The 23,077-nt window shown below is 41.9% G+C and overlaps 1 pseudogene; it reads left to right on the top strand.

Annotated features, from left to right (window-relative positions):
* Positions 1-15,230: 15,230 nt before the first annotated feature.
* Positions 15,231-15,351, top strand: LOC118802163 (annotated as a pseudogene).
* The last annotated feature ends 7,726 nt before the right edge of the window (positions 15,352-23,077 follow it).

Raw genomic sequence — 23,077 nt, 5'->3', positions numbered from 1 at the left:
CACCCTAAACAGCGTGCAGACCACCTTGTGGACTGACCGCAATCTGCTGGTGGGGAAGCACATGACGGTGCCACTGCATGCCATCCATCAGCTGGTAATATCCTCTCTGCAGGGGGCACCGAGCATCGTCATTCGGAGGAGGGGGCCGGGGCCACCCGTAGGGGGATCCAGACCACCATGGTCCCTGAATCCCGTAGATGCCCCCCAAGGAGAATGCGACAACACCAAGGGAGGAGCAGTAGGCATGGAGAGAGGATCTCCGTTGGAAAAGACAACAGCAGCCTGGCGACTTCTAGGGATCAGGGCAGAGCCAGCTTGATAGAGGCTCACCCCGTTCCTGTACAATGGAGACCCTTTTATTGCATTTTATATGTATTTTAATGCATTTATTGATTTTTAATTAACTATGGTGTTTTATCCACTGCGTAGGTTTTAAAATCTACATTTTTAAAACATTGTGTTTTTACAATGAAATGATGAAAATGTAAAATATGAAAACTGATAAGGATGTAAAAGAGTGTTGTGAGTTTTACTTTCATGTGAACTAATGTAATTGTCACCATTCAGATAAAACATTTTCGAAAGAAAATACTCATATTGCATCATAGAGAACGTTTTAAACAGTTTTACATCATGTATAAGTCTTTTAAAATGTTTTTCACAACGAAAATGTTCAAAACGTAAGATGTGGGAACTGATGATGCACAAAGAGTGTATTTTTTTTATTCATGTTGAGTTTTTATGTTCATGTGAGTTCATGTAATTTTTATTTAAATGGTGACAAAATATTTCTTGAAAGAAAAAAAAATAAAAAATAAATAAATAAATAAATAAATAAATAAATAATAATAATAATAATAATAATAATAATAATAATAATAATAATAATCTGTTAATATGCTACATTGATGATGGAAAGTGTGTCCACTCCAGCCCACGTGGTGTGGCTACATCACACTGTGTATGTTGAACTAACCAAAGATGCTGGATGTGAGGTGAAGGAACGGTTCAGATGGGACTGGCTTGTATCGCGTGTTCTACGGGACTACTGCGGCTTGGCTCTTGCTAAAATTTTCTGCCTCTAAGATTTTGCAAGGTGCAAGGTGTCCGGTTTGCTCTGCTTTTCGCTCTCAACGAGGTTATGGTGACCGTGTACCTCTACAACCCCTTTGTGGAGGACGAGGTCATCTGGGCGTTTCTCGGCCACTACTGTGCCGCTACTGTGCCTCGGTCACTGCAGGGGAGAAAATCCGTAATAAAATCTATAGTAAAAATGTTAGGGTGTTAAACTGGCTTGCCTGCAGATCAGACCTGTTACCCATACAGTGGTAAGCATGTCCCTGTCCTGTTTTGGAACATGTGGCTGGCATTAAATTCAAAATGGGCATATATTTAAACTCACACACACACACACACACACAAACAAAAATACAAATTCAGTTTTAGCCTTTGATATGTTGTCTTAGTACTATTTTCAAATAAATATAGGGTTTAAATGATCCGTACATCAAACAAATTGCGAACATGAATATTGTTTAAAGCAAATGGATTTGAAAACCATAATATTAACCTGATGAAGGGTAAAACTTTAGCTAGTTAGCGTTACTGCCAGTTGATGAGATTTTCATGTAGGGGTCTTATAAATGAGCAAACAGTTAACTGTAACGTCAAGTGTAAGGGTTAATGGAGTGCTTGTGCTAACCTTTGTGATATTTGAAATGAGCCAAAATTAGATTAGATGGGAAATGTCCTATCTAAGGTTAACTATACAGTCTAATACTGGGCACATTTAGCAGCTTTTGAGCTTTAATTAACTGATGTGCCATAAGTGACCAAACTTTTTTTCAAAGAGGGGCAGCTTGGACCTTTTCAAAAGTAACTGTGGCCTGAAATATTGACAGATGATTCAAAATTGTTCTCCTCTCCTGAATGTTTAGTGTAACATCCATGCTCTATTGATTTAGAATTCACTAGCTACAGTCTTTTGCGGCTCTCAATGAAAAAGTGTTCAAATTTCCATCTCGCCAAAATCTCTGGTTCAGTGTTGAGTTTGAGATATTTGGCTGCAGTCTGGACTGAATGTGGTCAGTAAATGAACTTTGTTACTGCAGTGCAGCACATTAAAAGTACAGTGTAGAGTACAACTGCCACTATGAAAGGAAGAACCGCAGTGCACTTAGAACACACTCAAAAACCGAAGCCACGGGCCAATTAAAATCTGTCCCCAGGCCATGTGTGGCCCTAGGACCAGACTTTGGACACCCCTGATGTATGCTTATTTATATCTGTTTGTTAGACATGTAGCTTTTAGCCAGAGCATGTTAGCTGTTTGGGTCCGTTATTTTATTAAATTAACTGGAGAAGGTGAAAACTGAAACATAACTAACGGTTTCATATTTGTGATATTAGAGATAGAGAAACAGAAGTATATGTAATGAGGTACTTTGTCTTAATATTAAGATGGATATGATTCAACATTATTGTTGTTATTGTTATTATGGTCTAGGGTGAGTACAGCTTACCAAAGGAGAGAATGTGATGATTCCTTGTTTCCTCCTTTTAAGTTAGTCTTCAGCTGTTGCAGAATTATGTCAGCAACTTATCTATATAAAGTAGTTTTAGTAAGACAGAACATGACACAACATGATCAATTTCTCTCACTGCTGACTCGTTTTCCTTCAAAGAAATTACAAAATGATTGATTGCCAAGCTACACACACCTTTTTGCTCTACCCGGTTGTCACTGAAATGAATTCCCACAGCATTTCAGGCTAAACTTAATTCATCTTTCAGTAGTTTTGGTTAAGAAAGCTGATTTATGTGATAAAATTGGTTTTTGTCCTGGACATGTAATGGTGGATGGCTCACCAGACTGAGGATGTGAACCCAGGCTGTCTGTCAGGCTATATTCCAAGGCCTACCAGGTGAGCCACCACAGGTTTTGGGGACATAGGACCCAAGTGCCAAGCTGATGTACAGCAAAGAACTTCAGCACCTGATGAGTCCAGGGATTGAACCCGGGCCTTACACCACCACAGCTGTGGTGAAGACTGCTGAACGGAGCGCCCTTATATGGGATTGCCCGAAAACAGTTGGGAAAAGCTGTTGTAAAAAATTTTGTCAGGCTGGAAAAAGAACAAAGGACGCCAGGGGAAATTTGGCTTTCTCAGAAGTCAAGAGAAAATAAGGCAATAAGGCAATTGAAAAAAAGACAAATGACTTTCCCAACAGAAACAGAACGGAAAGAAGTTTTTTTTTTTTTTTTTGGGAGCAGAGAAGGAAATCTTGAAAGGAGGCTGGAGAAAACTCGAAAAGTGAGGGGGAGTGTGAAACTCTCAGCCCTGTTACCAAAATTACCGGCCGTTTCTGTTGGCTCACAATGAGACAAAGACACAGCAATGTGTGTCTTCTTCTCTGCAGTTATAAAGCCCTGTGCCCAGGTGTAGGACATTGGGCTTGATTGGACCTGGGACGTGTGCGTCGTCTCCCTCTGGTGGCCGGGAGCGCTGCAGCCCTGGAGCCAGCCTTTACAGAACGTTCTGTAGATATTCTGTCTGCAGATTTCTGTCTTTAATTTCAGTAAAGACATTGGGTCAAAACCACATAGCTAACTCTTTGCCATTAAGAGACCATGTAAGAAGTGACCAAAATAACCACTGGAGAACTTAATATGATGTATTGATGTATTTCCATCTTGCATGATTGACTGAAGGAATATTTATGGCATAAGTGCTACTGCACTATCACCATTAGATGTATGGAAAGAAATCAAATTCACTTGTAGTGTATGAGTTTAATCCCCATGACAATTAGTACTTTAACATTCCCAAAAGTATCTAGAAGAGCAGATTTAAAAAAATAAATAAATAAATAAAAAATCAAAACAGTTAAGTGTGTAACGGAGAGGGATAGGTGGAATACAACACAGCAATTTAAGGAAAAAGGCCAAGAAAAGGGTCAATGATTTGCTAGAATCTTTAAATGAAGATGTGAACAGAAGTGTCAGAGATTTTTGCTCTGTGTCCTCTGAAAATGACGCCATCAAACTGTGTTGTGTGTGTCAGAGAGTGATGAGGAAGGTACATCATCCAGTGATAGCTTTGATGACTATGTGGAAGATTCTCCCAAAGATAATTTAGCAGGCTGTTTGAGAGAGTGGGCACCATGCTTTAGTATTTCCTTTTTTGCATTGTCTGCTCTGCTGTCTATACTACAAGCTCACTACCCATCCTTGCCAAAGATGTAAAGTCATTGTTTAAATGCAAACATCATAAAATGTTTGTTTGGCTGGTGGATCATTTTATTACTTTGGTGTGTTAAAAATGTTCAACAATGTTCAAAAATTGTCATCAGTTATCCCAAATTGGCACAGTTTAAAGTAACATCTGAACATTGATGGTCTTCCGATTTTTAAAAGTTCTGCTGTGCAATGCTGGCCAATTTTAGGGATGCTTAAGGAGCCTGTGTTGATAGCCCTGTTTTGTGGAAATTCAAAGCCTCAGTCATTGTCAGAGTACCTGAAGGATCTGGTCAGTAAATTGAAAACTATGAGTAGTGGATTTGTTTTCAGTGGAAAAACATATCAGCAATCGCAAGGCATTCCCCAAAGTGAATACAAGACAAAGAGCAGATGTGCCTTTCGCAAACTTAGAGGATGAAGACCATGTGCTATACTCTTCTCTTTCTGAAACTACTGTTAAAATGGTCAGTGGTTTTCCACATGACTACATGCATTTAGTTTGCTTAGTTGTGATGCGCCATCTGCTGGATTTTTGGATGGGCGGTAGTGGCCCCTTTCGCTGTGGCATTTCATCTCAACAGGTGTCTTGCATCTCAGACAAATTGATTGCTCTGAGGCCTTACATACCAACAGAATTTGCCAGAAAACCTAGGGCAGTTGCTGAGCGGTTAAGGTGGAAGGCAACAGATTTGCACCAGTTTTTACTCTACACAGGTCCAATAGTTCTGAAAGATGTGTTACCCACTGAGATTTATCAAAACTCTATATCTTGGCAAGTCCTTCATATTGTTTGTTGTTGAACAGCCTTGCAGAAACTTTGCTAGTGTCATTTGTTGTTCATTTTGGGAAGCTTTATGGCTGTGAATTTTTGGTTTATAATATACATGAGCTGACATACCTCTGCGATGATGTAAAGATTCATTGCCATTTGGATCTTGTATCAGGGATCCCTTTTGAAAATTACCTCAGACAATTGAAAAATAAATGGTCTGGAAGCCTAAATACCCATTACCCCAAGTCATATGAAGACTTTCAGAACTTGATTGTTCCACAAATGTTCGTGTCACTTTGCACTCTCCTAGAATGCTGAAAATGCAGCATTCAGGTGGCCCTGACCCTCAGACCTTTTTAAAGAGCTTGTAATGGATGGGTTCATCATTAACACATCAGAGGGGGATTGCTGCATTAAAATGAATTGCAAACTTGTCCTGGTTCAGAATATTATTGTCCTTGAGGGAGTGGAATACATTGCAAAGAATATAGGCATGCTACAAAGGCTGTTGACTATCCTATTGATTCAACAGATTCAGGAATTTGTTTTGTGTCAGATCTCTCTTGTACTCTGCTGTGCTTTTTGATTTGCAGGGTCAATAAAATGAAGATACGCAGTATAGGCTAAGAGTGTTGGCGGTGTGTAGCCTACGTGCATGTTTAAATGGCAGTTGACCTATAAAGTTTAGTTTTGTTGTCATTTGACTTTTGTTATATAGGTTCATCCTAGTTCTTAGTCTAAAATATCAAGTGTGGTAACAGATAAGGACACAAGTTTATTTTCTTGGGTTTTTTTTTTTGGTTTTTTTTTTAATATCTTTTTAAAATACTGTAGTATTCATTCATTGTCTCTGTGCTGATAGAATGAGTGCTGACAGGCTGTTCCTAGCCGTGCATGTAAGTATGCTCAAATTGTATCTATTACTGTTTGTTGTTGCTGACAGGGATGGGGGAGTAGCTAAGTAGTGTGCTACTTTTTGTAGTTAGCTACAAATATTTGTAGCTAATAGCTGTAGCGCCTACAAATTTTCGTGTAGCTATAGCGATAATTTTCGACAATTTTGCTACAAGCTTCAGGCAATCCACGCAAAATCTGAACCACAGAGCGTGGTCAGTAACTGGGCCAGTAGAGACTGTGCAATCCTGACTGAGCCGCGGACAGTTCGGGCAAACGGTTACGCGCTGCCTCCACACGCTGATCACCCTTTACAGGCTTAGCTCAGGGGTCGCAACTGAAGCATTTTATATCCGTTTTATCATCTTGGCCATAAATAAGTCTCAGTGTGTGCTGATGTGGTAGTATAGGCTAAAAAAACATAATATAAACAAAAACACAGACTTACTTTGCTCTGCTTTAAGCTTTATGTCAGCTGTCGCCGCTTCTCTCGCACATCAGTCAGGAAACTTTCAAATGTAAAATGTCTCTGAACGTTCAACTTTTTCTGAGTCTGAAGTCAGAATCTCATTTATCAGCTTCTTGCTCGAATTGTCCCGTTTCACCTTAAATGGTACATGAGGCGCCAGAATGTACTGCTGCGCCATTTAAGGTGGAACGGGAGAATTCGAACGAGAAGCTGACTTCACGACTTAGTGTTTGACAGTTTCTCGTTGCAGATTAAACTTATCCGGAAACGAGCTGGAGTGATTGTAAATGCAAATAAGTCTATTCATCTCCAAATTATTGATGTTCATCTTAAACCTGGGGGAAGAATATTATGCCTCATTTTTTATATGAAATTTGATTTGTTCTCTGTGAGCGCTGTCACTGAATTATGGCCAATCAAAATCTGCCAAGCTCTGCGTTATTTTCTCAACCCTCCAATCACCACTTATTAATTGTTGCTGTCCGCAATTACTTCAGTAATCAGTGCCTGTGCCATTCGTAATTAGCGTTAGGACTCTGAGCTCCTCAGAAGGATCTCAGGGTTTTATTCAAAAAGCGATGAAACTACACAGCAAGCAGGGAAAGGTTCTCAGCTGACCTCAGTACAGCTGTGGCTCGGCCATAGACTGAACTGCCTTCACTGTTTGTTTCTGTACAAGACGCTACACAGCCCAGAGAACCAGAGTAACTTTGACTTCTTGAGATGTTCAGGTATGCAGCAAAGAGGCTATAAGCTAACACATAACATCGCAATGGCAAAAATGTAGCTAGATGAGAGTTTATGAGCACAATTAACACATTAAGAATGTAAAATGAAAACGCTGTATTTCATTTCTTTGCTTGGACTGCTCGTAATGTTGCTAGCCAAATCAGCATGCTTTAGTCTAGCTCCAGTAGCTGCTCAGTTTAGGCTACAGGCTCCATAGTAGGCTATATTAGAGATTAGATTGTGTTATCTACTCATAACATACTACAAGAAAGTTCACTGTTCACCAGCATATTGAAGGTATCATGTATCAAACATTAAGAAATCAGTAGGTATATTAGACTATATTTTGACTCATTAACTGTATGAGTAGCCGCCTTTCCCTTTAGCTGGGCTTTGGTACATACAGCCTTTTTAACATATGTTTAATGCATGCTTTTACAATAATCAGCGAGTACAGAGATGCAAAAGAGACAAGCAAAAATAGAGAGAGAGGTAAATGAAACAAAATCAAATTGAAACTATTGCCTGATTTAATGTATTATTTTAGCTCAAAATAAACATACAAATAAATAGTTAAATGATCAATTAAACTTAAACAGGGCAATTGAAGTCAAATAAGTTTATGGAACATTAATAATAGTTTATGGAAGAACGGAGGAATGAAGAAGGAAGAAATGAAAGAAAAAGGTGCATAACAGTTATAGATGGGTAAAAAAAAGGAGCAGTGATTGAATAAAAACAAAAGGAGAAACTTACTGTTGTTGTAATACTCATATTTGGTAGTTATTTTATTCACAATCAGATTTGAGTAACATTTCTGCAAAATGGACCTCCCAAAATTCTGATCCTAGTCACGGCCCTGCTAGCAGTTATATGTTAACTCCAGCATTTTAAGACCATTCAGCAGAGCTGATTGTTATTTTACCTAAAAATCTAGTTCTGCTGTGGAGCCATAACAGGGCAGTAAAAGAGCCCTGTGTTGCTGACCCCTGCCTTAGCAAAAGTGGAAAAAACATTTTTGTAATAGACTATTACTAATAGTACTCCGCAGAGCCAGGGTCACTGATAAAGATTTTAAGGCTGAAGTGTTGCTGAAGTTTAACAAAGGACTCTGAATGTCATGTCTGTAAAGATCTTGCTGAAATGTTTAAATTGGAGCAGTTTTATTTCAGAAATAAAAATAAATAGTTTGGTTTGTATTCGGTTATTTTTGTTGATTTTTCTTAGGAAAAACCTGGAATTATTGACTTTGCCTTTACTTAGTCTAAATTTTTGTTGGATATCATGTTTAGTTGTGTAACTTTGATTGTTGGTTACACACTTTGATGATCTTTTTGTATATTTGTTTCTTTCTGGCACATGATTAAATGCAGTGTCTTGTTCACATTGTCAGTTGGGCTTGTTTGGTGTGTCAGGTGGAGATTCACAAACATTCTGACAAACGCGCTTTGAAAGTAGCTATAAAAGTACTCATCCCGCACTCATAAATATGTAAGCTTAGGAGTGTAGAGCAAGGAGATAACCACACTCACGCGCTGAGCTAAATATCCCCAGCACCACCTCACAAGGCTGCGATATGCCAGCTGTCTGTACCAACTCTAAATGGCTCAATTAATCTGAGCTTAGTTTTGAATAAACCGAATAAACTGATGTTGAACCGATTAAGTGAGGATTCTTGCAAGTCTCCATAAAGCTCCTGGTGTGGACGGCAAGCAACACTGGAACTATGGCAAGCAAAACGCTTCAGGAAGAGTTAACGATAAATGGCCAACTGTGTCAAGCTTTCATCTGCACAGCCTCTCTCAAACTTTTTTCCCCACTTTCCACAGTTACAATGTTGTATGCTGTTGATTTCTATTCAGTGTGTGCCCGAGGGTTAGATTTATGAAGGGAAACATTAATTTCAGTGGGAACTGAATCGGATGTAACACCGGTAAGTGCCATGAACAGCTTGTGTTACACCCCCTAGGGTGTGTGCGGCAGGGCAACAGTTATGTTCCTGTGTGACGGGATACATAAAGAAGGAGACAGTGAAACAGTGGCTTTGTGTTCAAGCTCCCAATTGCATTTTTTTCTTTTTATTGAATACAGTCTTTAACTAAGGCTTTGGTCTTTCATTTGTCCTTTGTGCAATTTCACAGCTTAGCTCTTCAAGTAAAAGTATACAGAGACATCTGTTTAGAAGCTCATTCTAGTTCTTCACATAGAAGTGCAGTTAGACATATCTAATATCCATGTAAATAGCCAAAAATATGACACATTATAATCAGCATATCTATACAGATATATATTTATACATACGTGTGAACTCTTACCACATTAGCGATTACTCTAATATACAAAAGCATTGACACATAAAATAGACTTAAAGCTTTCTCAATACTTAACATAAATACTCTTGGCTCATTCCTTAAGCTCTGTTCAGCATTCTGCTCACAATACTATTCCCATTGCATTATCTCTTTTCTGCGGTGACTGCACTACATTCATTGGACTGAACACTGAACCCAAACAGATTTAAATGTAAAACCAAAAGTAAACACCATCAAAATTACTAAAATTGCTTCTTTTTCCATAACCAGATAAGCATTACATCAATGAAGGCAATCTGCTAGCGTAAACCAGTTTACAGCTTCAAGGCAGTCAGTAAATTCTAACAATGACTTGCTGAGGCTTACTGAACAGGGCTGAATGGCTAAATGCTAGCGGAGGCTTAAAGCTCGTCTACAAGAGCCAACAGGCTGACGGCAGCAGAGGCTATGGCTTATTTATAAGAGCCAACAGGTTAGAGCTAGCAGAGGTTAAAGCTAGCAGAGACTATAGTTTGTTCATACGAGCTAACAGGCTAAAACTAGCAGGGGTTAAAGCTAGTGTAGACTATAGTTTGTCCATAAGGGCAAACGGGCTAAAGCTAGCGGAGGTTAAAGCTAGGAGAGACTGTGGTTTGTTCATACGAGCTAACAGGCTAAAGCTAGCGGAGATTAAAGCTAGCAGAGACTGTGGTTTGTTCATATGAGCTAACAGGCTAAAGCTATCAGAGGATAAAGATAGCGGGGCTCCAACTTGTATATAAGGATTAACAGTCTAAAACTAGTGGAGGTTAAAGCTAGTGGAGACTATAGTTTGTCCATAAGGGCAAACGGGCTAAAGCTAGCGGTGGTTAATGCTAGCAGAGCCTACAGATTGTTTATAAGAGCCTACAGGATAAAACTGGCAGAAGTTAAAGCTAGCGGAGGTTAAAGCTAGTGGAGCCTACAGCCTATTTATAAGAGCCGACAGGCTAAAGCTTGTGGTGCCTACAGCTTGTTTATAAGGGCAACCAGACGAAAGTTACTAGAGATTATAGCTTTTAATCCTCTTTAAGTTTACAGTCCCTTAAGTATTACCACTTTATCCACTTATTCTCTCCACAAGCACATGGAACCATCATAAATTTTTATAAGCTGAAACATTTTTCAACTTGGTAAAAGAACAACCAGGCAACGAGCGTCCGCCATTTCATAGTATTTGGATGGCATGTACTTTTCACCATCAAACAAACTCTTCCTATCATAGATCCTTATTAACTTATCGTATAGTGCTTATGTGTACTTATTTTATTTCCATACCTGTGTGACAGGATATATAAAGAAGGAAACAGTGAAACAGTGGCTTTGTGTTCAAGCTCCCAGTTGCATTTGAGAGTTTTTTCCTGACCTGCTTAAAACAATACACACACACACACACACACACACACACACACACACACACACACACACACACACCTACAGTGTGTCACACTTGCAGAACATAAGGATTTAGGGCCACTGCAGCAAACCAATCATTTTCTGGCACTACGTTAACTCTTTGGCGGCTTGAGTCAGTGGGTGATACTGTTAAGGCTCAAGATGCACTGCCTGATCAGAAACACCTTCCCTCGTCAAAAATGGGGATGGTAGTAGAGAAAAACCATCAACCTAGCAAGACCTCTCAGTTGCAAAAGTGCCGTTTGATTCTTTCACTCTCCGTATTTTCTGGTAGCTAATGTACGCTAGCTCTAAAAACACAGCAGCCCAGCCCACCCAGTATCCCTCGCAGTCCCACCTCCAAACCCACAGATGACTGCAGTGCCCCTCCCAGCGTGCCCCGCCTATTTTTGAGCATTTTCAAAGTTGAGCCAGGGGTTCAGTTAGCTGAAAATAGTGGGGTGTAGTTAATCTTTAAAAGTTCTTTTCTTTTCTTATATTGTAATGCATATAATTTAAAATGTGTTTTGTATATATTCCCCTTACAAGACTCAACAGAAGACTGCTTGACACAAATAGTGATGACATCCCTATCAAAAAGAACATCTGCCACCACCACCGATAACAAAACGTCTAAACCCAGGATCAGCTAGCTCTGAGACCCAACCCAGACCAGCGAGCCTTGAGACCCGACGTGGATAATAAAGCAGAACAAGCATGCTAATAAAGCAAAACAAACGCTGAACCAAGCGGCCATTCAGCCAGTTGTCATGTTAACTTTGGCTGGCTAGCTAATTAAGGCAGCTTTGAAGATGAGGTAAACTTATTAGTTATTGTGTCAGAAAATCTGTTATATAGTCACATCTATTCAGTATACTGTTCAGTAATACTATATTCTGAGGGGAGAATATTATTTCTTAAACAGAAATGCCTTCCTTTTGCAGCATATAGTGTGGGTCTATGTGTCTCTGTTGTGTACGTTGTCATTTATATGCACTTTTCTGTAGTCCTTAATCAAACCTCCCATCTCATCATAGAATCTGTATATTAAATATTATTTTTTTTTGCTTTAATACTCTTAATCTGCTGTAATTGTATTTGTTTTGTTTTTTTTTTCATATTTAACTGTCAGTTACAGTTACAGGTAGTATGTGTAATGTTGCTGGAAGCATTTTAGAAAGTAGCTTTGTTTTATTTCTGTGACTTTTTAGACTGTTCACTATTTTTTTTCCCTGTGTTGATTTTTGGTTTGTTTTCTGTTGTAACAACAAAATCCAAGTTCTGTATTTGCTTCAAGCTCTAAAATATAACTATTAGATTCCCTCTCCCCTCCCCACACATTTCGGTCTAAGTTAATATGAATTTCACTGCTTCTGTGAGCTCACTCAGTACTAGCTAATCGTATTTGTGTGACTGACATTTTTATTCAGTTTATTTACATCTGCCCAGATCCCAAAGTTTACCCTTTCTGAACATGCATTGTCCTGATCTGTCCATAATGTTTTTCATGGATGATGTGCAGTGGCCATCCGCCTGCTTCGGAGCCCCATGCACAGTAGGGTTCACTGAACTGTTGTTTTAGACACACGTCTGGTAGCCCCTTAGTTCAAATATAGAATATATACATAGAAAAAAAGATTGATAATCGTTTTATAATCGCCTCGCAGCCCTCTGAATCGTAATCGAATCGTGAGGTGCCTAGAGATTCCCACCCCTAGTATAGGAAATGTCAAATTAAAAGTATTACAGTATTGAATTTTAATATTTATTTTAAGCTCAAAAAAATTAAAATCAAATTTGAGTTTTGCAACTGATGCTTCGATGTCTTGATTTGCTTTACTAAAACGTAAAATCTCTATTTTATTTATTTATTATTTTTATAGGCTGCTCACCAGACTGACAACAAATCAAGAAACTGAGTTCTACATAAAGAGATGGCTATATTTAGCAATGGACAGAAAGGGAGGAAGGAAGTTGCGGCAGCAGAGGCGATGTGTTGTGTGACTTTGTGTTACTGGAATTTACCTGCAGTAAAAAAATGTTTTCCCATTCCATTTTTGTTACTTTGGGGATCTTGTTTTGTTCTAAATTCCAAGTATGTGTTAATTTGGTACGACAGAGAAGGAGGAAGGATCTTGTTTGAATGTTAAATAACCCAAATGCTGTTCTGCACTAATCATTCCAGTGTTTTTTATAACTGGACTGTGCAGATGAGGAAGGAGGAGGTAGGTCTGGCTTGCATCAGTTTTGTGCTTTCAAGTGGCTGTGAGTTAGAAGTATATAGGCTATATATGATGCAACTTCACCTCTGTTGGTCTTGGATAAAAATCAAGATTAAATATCCTGAGTTCAAGAATTCTTCTTTCATTCCATTATGCTGTGTAAAGTCAGATTCTCTGCCCAGACTGGAACAAAGGTGAAATTGCAGGATATTAATTGCTAGAAACATCCTTTGCATGTTTGTTGCTTAACACAGCTCAGTGCAGAAAAAAGGCTTGGGACTCACATTTATTCAGCTACACTAGTGTTTATCCTTATGCATGAAAAATCTTCTCTATGTCCAGCAATTCAAAACTCCAGCTAATTCAATATAAAACCCTTCACAGAACATATATCACAGCCTCTAAACTACACCGTATGGGATTTAGTCACAGTGATAAATGCCAACATTGTCCAGCTTTAACAGACAATAACTATCATGCTTTCTGGAATTGTCCCCCGACCCAGCAGTTTTGGTCAGAGGTCATGGACAGGCTATCAGAGATTTTGGGCCTTGTCATCCCTTTATGTCCCATTATAGCGCTACTTAATGACCTTTCCTCACTTTCAGCACCCAATCACCTCAAATGCTTCATATTCATATCACTTACCATTGCCAAAAAAGTTATACTGCTGAACTGGAAGGACAGAACCAAAATTTCGATAAAGCATTGGCTTAATCTCTTCATGGATCACTGCAACTTGGAAAGACTCACAGCAAATTCTAAAAATAACACAAAATTATTCAAGGAAACCTGGTCACAATTTTTACAATATATTGAGAGCTGATTTCTCTCTTTAAACTCATCAGGGGAAGGTTAAAACACCTACATAGGATTTGATAACTACCCACATTATAATTACATAAAAAAGGGGCATTACTGTCTTGTTTATTGTTTTGTTAAGTGTTTGTATTTGTCTATTCTGTATGTCCAGTTTGTCATTATTATTATTATTATTATCATCATTTATTATTATTATTATATACTTCTTTTGTTATTTCTGTTCATTGTTTCACTCAAATCAGGGGATGGGCGCGAGGGTGGCGGGGTGGTGTTTGGAGGGGTGTTGGGTGGTTGTGGTGCCACATCACCTTATATCTGTATGATCATTAATAAACGATGAGTTGTGATATTAATAGTGAAGTGAAAGAAAAAAAATATATAAGTATATAGGTCCCCTGGAAAAGGGGGGGTGGTGGTGTGGCCAAGGAATGTTGGCCCGGGGATTTAAAATGCATGAAAAATTGTTGCTTGCTTGTGGTGTTTAGAATACCTACATTCAAGCATACTAAATGTGCAGTGAAATAATAGCTATAGATGACTTAAAAGCAATGTCAGTGTGACCCAGTGTGCGGTCCGGAAGGGTTAAGAACTTGGTTTAAAATATTCCTAAGCACTAAATTAACTGTTGGTTAGCCCAAAGATTATGCTACATATTTTCTACATGTAGAGCAGTAAGCAGTAAATAGTTCTTCATCTGTCAGTTTTGTCTTAGAACACCATTTTAATACTCTTGTAATTTTCAAGTACTCACATAATACTCTATTCTAATTTACAGTGGTCACTACTGTAGAATACATTTTGAAGAAATGTATTTAGGTCCGTTTTAGTTTTAATTTTACTTGTAAATATGTAGGCCATTTTGAAGTGTGTGAAATATGAAAGCTGGTGGTAAATTGTCTTTGACTAGTTTTAAAGAAGGCTGAGAATCAACAGCATTGACTCTGAAACAAACCCGGTGTGGAGTGCTTACAAATCCTTCATTTGGAGTCCGGATAGGGTCACGTTCTTTACACTTGACATATGACATATGGCTCTTCTCTGGTGTGTATGTGGCCCTCATCTGGCAACCGGGAACGGTCCACCCAAGTGCTGTCAATACATGTGGCAAGTGGGCCAGATGAAAATGAAGGGAGGATGTGGGCCAGATCTGGGACAGAATAATTTTGCTATTTGAAATGAGTCTGGTGAGGATCTACTCCGGATACGGCGCACATCTTATGGTAAGCTACTGGCCCGGATTAGGCCCAGATGTGTGCTTTGCTTTTGTCTTATGTGCAGCCCTAATCTGGTAAGCATGTGGCCCACATCTAGCAAGTGGGCCGGATGAAAATGGGGGATGTGGGCCAGAATAATTATGCTATCTGGGAGGATTACATATTAAATTGATTTTTAGAACAGGGAGCTGGAAGAGGAGCTTGCTCTGTCCGCTCCACGTATCAAGCTGGTATTGCAGTACCTCCAAGAATGATGCAAGAGACGAAAAAGACAAAGTCTTTCTGTTGGACCACGTTAAAGTGGGGTGTGGTTCTCCTCATGTGACTGTGTGGTTCTTATCATGCGTGTGGCTCTCATCGTGTGACAGTGTGTTGTGAATAAGACACAGCAAAAATTGCTCAGACCCATTGTACATCTGGAGACGTTCGACTTGGGGTTGTTCTTTTTTATTCACCGTTTTTCTGCTGTTTTTCTTTTCTTTCTTTTCTTTTTTTTTTATTTGGATATCAAGCTTTGATATTTTCTTCCCTTTACACTTTAGGCAAAAGCTTCTCCCTGATTTGACACCAGCCCATAGAGAGGTCTTCATCAAAGTGAGTCCATGCCAATCAGCCAGAGAGAAAAAATGGGGATGATTCTGAAGCTCTCAATATCTCCTACCCTCAGCCAGCAGTGACACCCAGCCGGCCCGTGTGGTGCGGCTTAGACACAAGGATGGCACTGGGTGGTGCTAAACATCCGTCGGGACTTCTGCAGCATCGCCCTGGCCAAGATCTTCTACCTTCAGAATTTCTCGACTTCTGGCTTTATGGTCGTAACCCTTTCATCCTACGCTGACTGCACGTCCTTTCTCAACAAGTGCAGTCACCGGCTCAAGGAGGAAGTGGTACTTAGGGGACTCTGCCTGGTGCCGTTCTTGGCCATGGATGAGGTTCTTGTCACCATACATTTCTACAACCTGTTTATGGCGAACAAGGTCATCAGAGCCTTTCTGGGACACTACTGCTCCTTGGTATCGGCTGGGGAGAAGCTGCGGGGCAGGTATTGCATATGGAATGGAAAGCGGTGGTTCTTGGTGCAGTTGCGGGTCGACATTGGACAGCACCGGGGCTTTTTCGCAGTACCCGGGTGAGCGTCTGTACTGCCAGAAGTGTGGAGCTCTCAGCCATTCTAAGGACTCTTGAATGGGACAGTGGTGCCGCTTCTGCAGCGCTGAGGGCCATGGGGTTGCGGACTGCGAGGACCCCAAGGTGTGCAGCTCGTGTGGCAGGAGGGAGCACCCGTCTCGGGTGTGCCCTTCCCGTCAGGGAACGTTCTTCAGCCTTTTCCGGGATGACCTGCAGGCACGGGATGGTGCGTCTCCAACGATGGCGGCTGCTCCACCTGCAATGGCTGCTCCTGTTACTTCACCATTGACACCCAGCCTGTCCCTGCCCCCTGCTCAGGCATCTCCTGGGGCCCCTCAGCCACGGGTGGTGGTTGCCCAGCTGATCCAGTGGACAGAATTGGGAGGAAGGATGAACAGAGCTTGTGTCCAGGTGGGCTAAGGGGGGGTGAGTAGGAGAAAAGAGAAAGAAAATGATTAGATTTGAGAGTGGCCACTCATTCTGGTGGGGCTGTGGGTTTTGTGGTTTGTGGGAGAGGGTGGAGCAGGGTGTGGGGTATGGGTGTTGGTCAGGGAGTGCAAGTGTTTTGGTGACTGTGGGTTGAGGGACAGCTGGTGGGTACATGTCAGGGTGTATGGGGGGGTGCAGGGTGGGGGCCAGCTGGACTGTGTGTGGTGGGGGGTGTGGGACAGGGAACTGAGTGTGTGTGTGTGTGTGTATATTTGCATGTGTGTATATTTGCGTGTGGGTGGGGGGAGAGGCAGGATGGCTCAGGGAGTTGGGAGAGAAAGGTAAGAGGCCTGGGTATCCTTTTATTCATTTAAAATGTGCTGCTTTTCAGTGTCTTTAAATGTTAGGGGAATTAAGCAGCAGTGGAAAAGGACCATGGTTTTCTTGAGTTTGCATTGTTATCATATTGATATTATATTTTTGCAAAAATGTCATTTAGTTTCACAGCAGAATGCAGCCTAAACAGTGGAGATGAGGAGGTCACAAACGATCCCTCCCACGTCCTCAACATAGACTGGGTTGGACGGGGCCAGCAAGGACCTCCACTGGTTGGCTGCCCTAGACCACCTTGTGGTCTGGGAACGCCTCCACCTGCATGGACAAAGCCATACCCCCTCGTGCCCATTAGGCTGTGGCAGAGAGGAAATGGTTGACCACGCCTTATGGTCCTGCCCTGCCGTGGCTCACTTCTGGAGGCAAGTGACAGAGTGATTGCAGTGGACGAGGCTCAAAACCAAGCTGCACAGAGACCTAGTTCTGTAAAGTCAAAAGCTGCGGGGCATGGTGTCGGTGGCAAAATGCATCCTGTGGGGCACAAGGTGCAAGTGTTTCAGGACCCCCAATCCAAGGGTCATTCCTGAGGCACATCTACCTCGCCTTCAAGAGTAAATACAATGAAGTGACCAGGGCAGGAGGGTGGGGAGGGAATTGTGATGGTAGGCATGGGAGGTAGGGGGCTTCTCAGGAATGATGGTGGTGGGGGCACCTTGGTGGCCTTGCTCAAAAGAAAGTCAGTGGTGGGGGGAAGGGGGTTTCTTTTAAGGTGCGGGTGGCCAAGGTGGGTGGGGTGGGTGATGTGGGTACCTGTGTTGTGTGTTGGAGGGTGGGCAAGGTACATCCTTTGTTGTGTTTTTGGGGAGTGCATGGGGCGGGTGGGCAGGGGTTTAGATCTGAATCTCCAGCCAGCCTTGGGTGGGCAGGGGTTCAGATTTGAATCTCCAGCCAACCTCAGGGATTGGTCATGAAACAGAGGATGGAGCAAATATCCAGGGAGAGCCAAAGCCGGAGCCCGAGGCTACCTCCTCCCTGTTGGTTCAGGAAAAGGCAATAGTCATGGGGCAGGAGAAAAGGGCTTCATCTTTAGTTACAGTTGCTCAGGATGGGAAGAGACCCCCAGCTACAAGTAGCGGTACAGTCTCTGGCAGACCCTCCAGGAATGTTGCGACTCACGAGCACTGTGGTGGGAGAAGGTGAAAGACCTAACAATTTTTTTTTTAAAAAGATGGGAAAAGAAAAAAAGAAGAGAGAGGAGGTGCATGATGGGGCTGCAAAAAAGGCTATAAAAGGTATTTTAATCTTTTCAACAAGGGTATTGATTTCAGTGAAAAAATTAAGGAGATAAAAAGAGAAATGTCTATCTTTAATGAAATAAAAAGTAAAGGAACAATATTAAGAAAAAAAGAACAGAAAGTAAAAGAAGAAGAAAAATGCACACTACTTTTTTAAGAAAATTTTATCAAAGGGAGGTGGGACTGCTAAAGTAACAAAAGAAGGGAGGAAGGAAACAACAACGGAAGAAATTTTACAAGAGAGTGTTTTTTGTGAAGACCTCTACGATGAAGTGTGTGCATGAGAAAACAATGGTAGATGTCTTAAACTTGAACTTAAACACTGGACGTAACTGACTGGTACAGAAGTGCCTCGGGTGCTAAGCTCAATAGGAGCAAGTCCGAGGCCCAGCTCTTTGGACCTTGAGGGGACATACGGACTGACCTGGATCTTGATTTTAAAGAAAAAGATAAAGATTTTAGAAATAAAAAATTTGACAAAGAAGGTCGTGCATGGATAACTGGACTCACATCCTAGGGGAAGTTAGGCAGAGATCAGGGTTTTGGAGACAGTTGACAATCAGAGACAAGATTTTAATTAAAGTTGTTGTGTTGCCATTGATATTACTCATTTTATTGAATTTTATGTTCATGTTTAAAGTTTTTATTGCCTTTTATACTACATTGTGTTTTATGCATTGCATTTTTTAAACCTACATAGATTTTTAAACATGAACTTTTAACCACATACTTTAAATACATGCCCATGTGGTGCGGCTCTGTCATACTGTGCGTGTTGAACTGCAGGTGAAAGAATGGTTTGGCTGGGACTGGCTGGTATTGCATGTTCTACAGGACTACTGCGGCTTGGCTCCAGCTAAGATTTTCTGCTGCCAAGATTTTCCTTCTTTTGGCTTCATGAATGTGATCTTTGCCTCGTATTCGGACTGTACGGTCTTTTTCAACAAGTGCACCTGCTCTCAAGATCTGGATCTGCTGCAAGGCGTCTCCACTTTTTGCTCTCGACGAATATCAGGTGATCGTGTACCTCTCGTGGATCTCCTGAACCTGGACCAGAAGAAAGCCTTTCATCAGGTCAATCAAGCCTTCTTGTTTGTCGTGTTGGAGAGGTTGGGCTTTGGTCCAGCCTTTCTCGCAGCAGTGCGTCTGCTGTACAAGGGGGGCAGTTAGCCACGTTTGTATAAATGGACATTACTCCGGACTGGTTGAGCAGAGGGGTGGGGTCAGACAGGGGCATCTCCTGTCACTCCTCTTGTACACACTATACTTGGAGCCCTTGGCTTAGCGACTAAAGAGGGAGCACACTGTCGTGGGTCTCCACGTTCTGGGAAGGAAGCACTTGAGCGTGAAGTGTCAGTGTATGCAGATGACATGATGCTCTTTCTCAGTACACACGAGGACTTCTGGGTGGCCAGCAGAATCTTTGAGGCGTTCTCCGATGCCACCGGGGCCCGCATCAACCGGAGCAAGTCCTCGGTTCTGTGAGCAGGTGCTTGGACAGGATGGACGGACGAGCCGGGGGGTTTCTCCCTGTGCTGAGATGGCCTTAAGATCTTGGGAGTAGTGTTCTGGAGGAAGGGCTACAGGTACAGACCAAAGGATGAGCTGTGGAGCAGGAGAGACTTCTCACTTATGGGACGGGTGCTAGCCGTGAAGGTGGACCTCCTAGCGGGCCTCAACCACCTCACCTTCATGTTCCCCATCCCTTTTCGTGACAGGTAGGCTCCTAGAGTGCCTGATCTTCACCTTCGTCTGGGGCGGGAGCTGCAAGCATGTCGCACATACTACCATATATAGGGAGAAAGAAAAGGGTGGCAGAGGTGTGCCCTGCGCTCCACTGAAAACTCTGGTTCTGTTCGTGGCCTTTCAAGCACGGTTAGTGGAGTCGGAGGGCCATATCTCGTGCCTTTAGTAAGATTTTGGCTCACTTTCACATTGCGCTTGGTGATCCTGTGGAGAGGAACAGCGTCATGGTCAATGTAATGTCCATGGCACTACTAGAGGGCAGCCGACTTCATAAGGGACCATCCATGGTGCCTTGAGAACAGCCCCATTTCGAATGGGACTGGATAGTGGGTTAGGATCCTCCCGGACTTCTGCAGCATTGCCCTGGTCAAAATCTTCTGCCTTCAGGATTTCTCAACTTCTGACTTTATGGATATTACTCTTTCATCCTATGCTGACTGCACGTGTTTCTTTGACAAGTGCAGTCGCCGACTCGAGGAGGAAGAAGTGCTTCGGGGACTACGACTGGTGCCGCTCTCTACCATGGACAGTGGACAGAAGGGGGAGGAGAGATGGACTGATGTTGTTTCCAGGTGGGCTAAGGCTGGAAAGGGCAGGAGAAAATACAAAGAAAATGATAAGAGTTCAGGATGGCTACTCGTTCTGGAGGGGCTGTGGGTTTTGTATTTTGCAGGGTGGTATTCTGGGAGTGGGGCGGTGGGGCAGGGTGTGGTGTGGTGTGGGGGTGTGGGTCAGGGAGTGCAAGTGTTTGTGACTGTGGGTTGAGGGATTTTTGGCCAGCTGGGGGGTGCATGTTAGGATGTGTGGGGGGGTTTGTGGGGTGGGGGCCAGCTGGTGTGTGTGTGGGGCAGGGAAGTTGGTGTGTGTGTGTGTGTGTGTGTGTGTGTGTGTGTTTGGGTGTGGTGGGAGGGGCAAGTGTGGCTTTGCAACCAGGGAGTTGGGAGAGGAAGGTAAGAAACCTGGGCATCCTTTTATGTATTTAAAATGTGCCGCTGGAAATTTCGGTCGAACACCATAATGTGAGGTCGCAAAGTCTGTAGCTCTGCAAACGCTTTTAATTTTTCATTACTTTTGAATTGCACCCCTTAAATTTATTTTACTCAGAATCTTTAACACCACCTGCTACATTAATTTCGCACCTAATCAGTGGCTAAACTGACAGGAAAATGTCAAGACGCGAAGCTAGGGCCCAGCGCCGAGGACATGCTAATGAGAACCCGGGTTCGACTTCAGACGATGCTGCAGCTAATGCTAAGAGTACTGGTGCTGAAATGTATAACGGATAATGGCAGCAATTGCAGCACTGGGAGTCAAGTTAGACATGCAGAATGAGACTCTGTCAGGAAATAACAATAAATAATGCGGCTTTGAGAGAGAAGGGCACTGACCTCGAAAGCCGGAGTCGCCAACAGAATATTCGACTGGTGGGAATACAGGAGAATACAGAGGGTCCTCAGCCACATCACTTTATCTTCCTGACAAACCGCTAATAGACCGAGCACATCGCACCCTCGCCCTGAAACCCAGAGACGGAGAGAGGCCTAGAGCATTCGTTATACGGATTCACTGTAGGGATGTGAGGAACTACCTGCTCCGTAAAGCCAGCCAAAAAGGTCAGCTCACGTATCGCGGATGGTGGGTGTTTCTCTTCCCAGATTTTCCTCCGGAGATAGCCCAAAAAAGAGCGGCATATGGCGATGTTTGACGTTTGCTCCGAGGTGTACCCAATGTGCGATATGGTGCACTTTACCCTGCAAAATTCAAGATTTCGTTTCAGGAAAAGTCTCACGTCTTCGAAGATCCTGATTCAGCGCTTGCTTTCGCTCGGGGATCGGGCCCCATGTTGGACAGCATCTCAGAAACAGGTGCAGTTGAACCCGACCCAGTGTAGTACAGTGTAGTCTATTTTGTGGACAAGTATTACAAAAAGAATAGTATTCATGTCTGGCAAATAGAGTGCATAGCCTGGGTAGCTATGCGTTGTGTTTTCTGGTTAGTTAATGCACTAATGTTTGACCATATGTATGACTGCCAAATTAGACTTAATTGCACTTTATGTTCATGAGGTTTCTGTTTTTGTGACCATGTTTGCCCTCCATCTCATTTAGATGTGATTGATACCATTTACCTTTTTCCCTTTCTAATTAAAGAGTGCTGTAAGTATGTAAGAGGGGGTCACACTCACTGTTCTAATGTTTTACTAAGAGTTTGTGGGCACAAGGTATTAGAAGTAGCCAGTAATTACCCAGGCTAAAGAGGAACTTCTGAGTTGTGGTTGATGCACTCCGTTTGAGTGTATGGGGCGGGATTCTACACTTATGTGTTTTTTTTGTTTTTTTTTTGTTTTTTTTCTTTTTTCTTTTTTTTTGGCCTGCACATTAATCCATTGTATAAGCTCCATTGGAAACCTTCTGTGTTATGACTAAAAAGGGTATACAATTAACTACTCGGAATGTAGTGGAATGGATTAAACCATCCCATTAAATGTAGTAAGGTACTCTCCCATCTTCAGCATCTCAACACAGGTATTGCCTTTTTAACCGAGACCCGTTTGCAAACTTCTGATCACATGAGAATGAAGCGTAAATCAGGTCTTCCATTCAGAATTCCCAGCTAAGGTTAGAGGAGCTGCAATTTTGATAAATAAAGTAATCCCATTTTGCTCTTCACAAATTATCTCTGATCCCAGTGGGCAGTTCGTTATAGTAGTTGGGAAGTTATATAATTTGAATGTTATATTGGCCTGTGTTTATGCTCCAAACTTTGACAACCCCGAATTCATTAATAGGTTTTTTTCTTCTCTACCATGTCTGCATACCCACCATTTGATACTTGGTGGGGATTTCAATTGTGTCTTAAACCCAGCACTCGACAGATCTTCAACTAAATCTTTTTCTAGCTCCAAAACTGCTGAATCAATACATTCATTTCTAGACTCTTATGCTGTTTGTGACCCATGGCGTTTTCAAAATCCCACCAGAAAGGAGTTTTCTTTTTTCTCACCAGTACACAATACATACTCACAAATTGATTTTTTTTTTTTTATTGACAAGGCCTTA

Source organism: Colossoma macropomum, unplaced genomic scaffold (assembly GCF_904425465.1).
Source record: "Colossoma macropomum unplaced genomic scaffold, Colossoma_macropomum, whole genome shotgun sequence".
Taxonomy (NCBI): Eukaryota; Metazoa; Chordata; class Actinopteri; order Characiformes; family Serrasalmidae; genus Colossoma; species Colossoma macropomum.
Note: the sequence above shows the minus strand (reverse complement) of the source record. Positions and strands in the feature narration are given on the sequence as shown.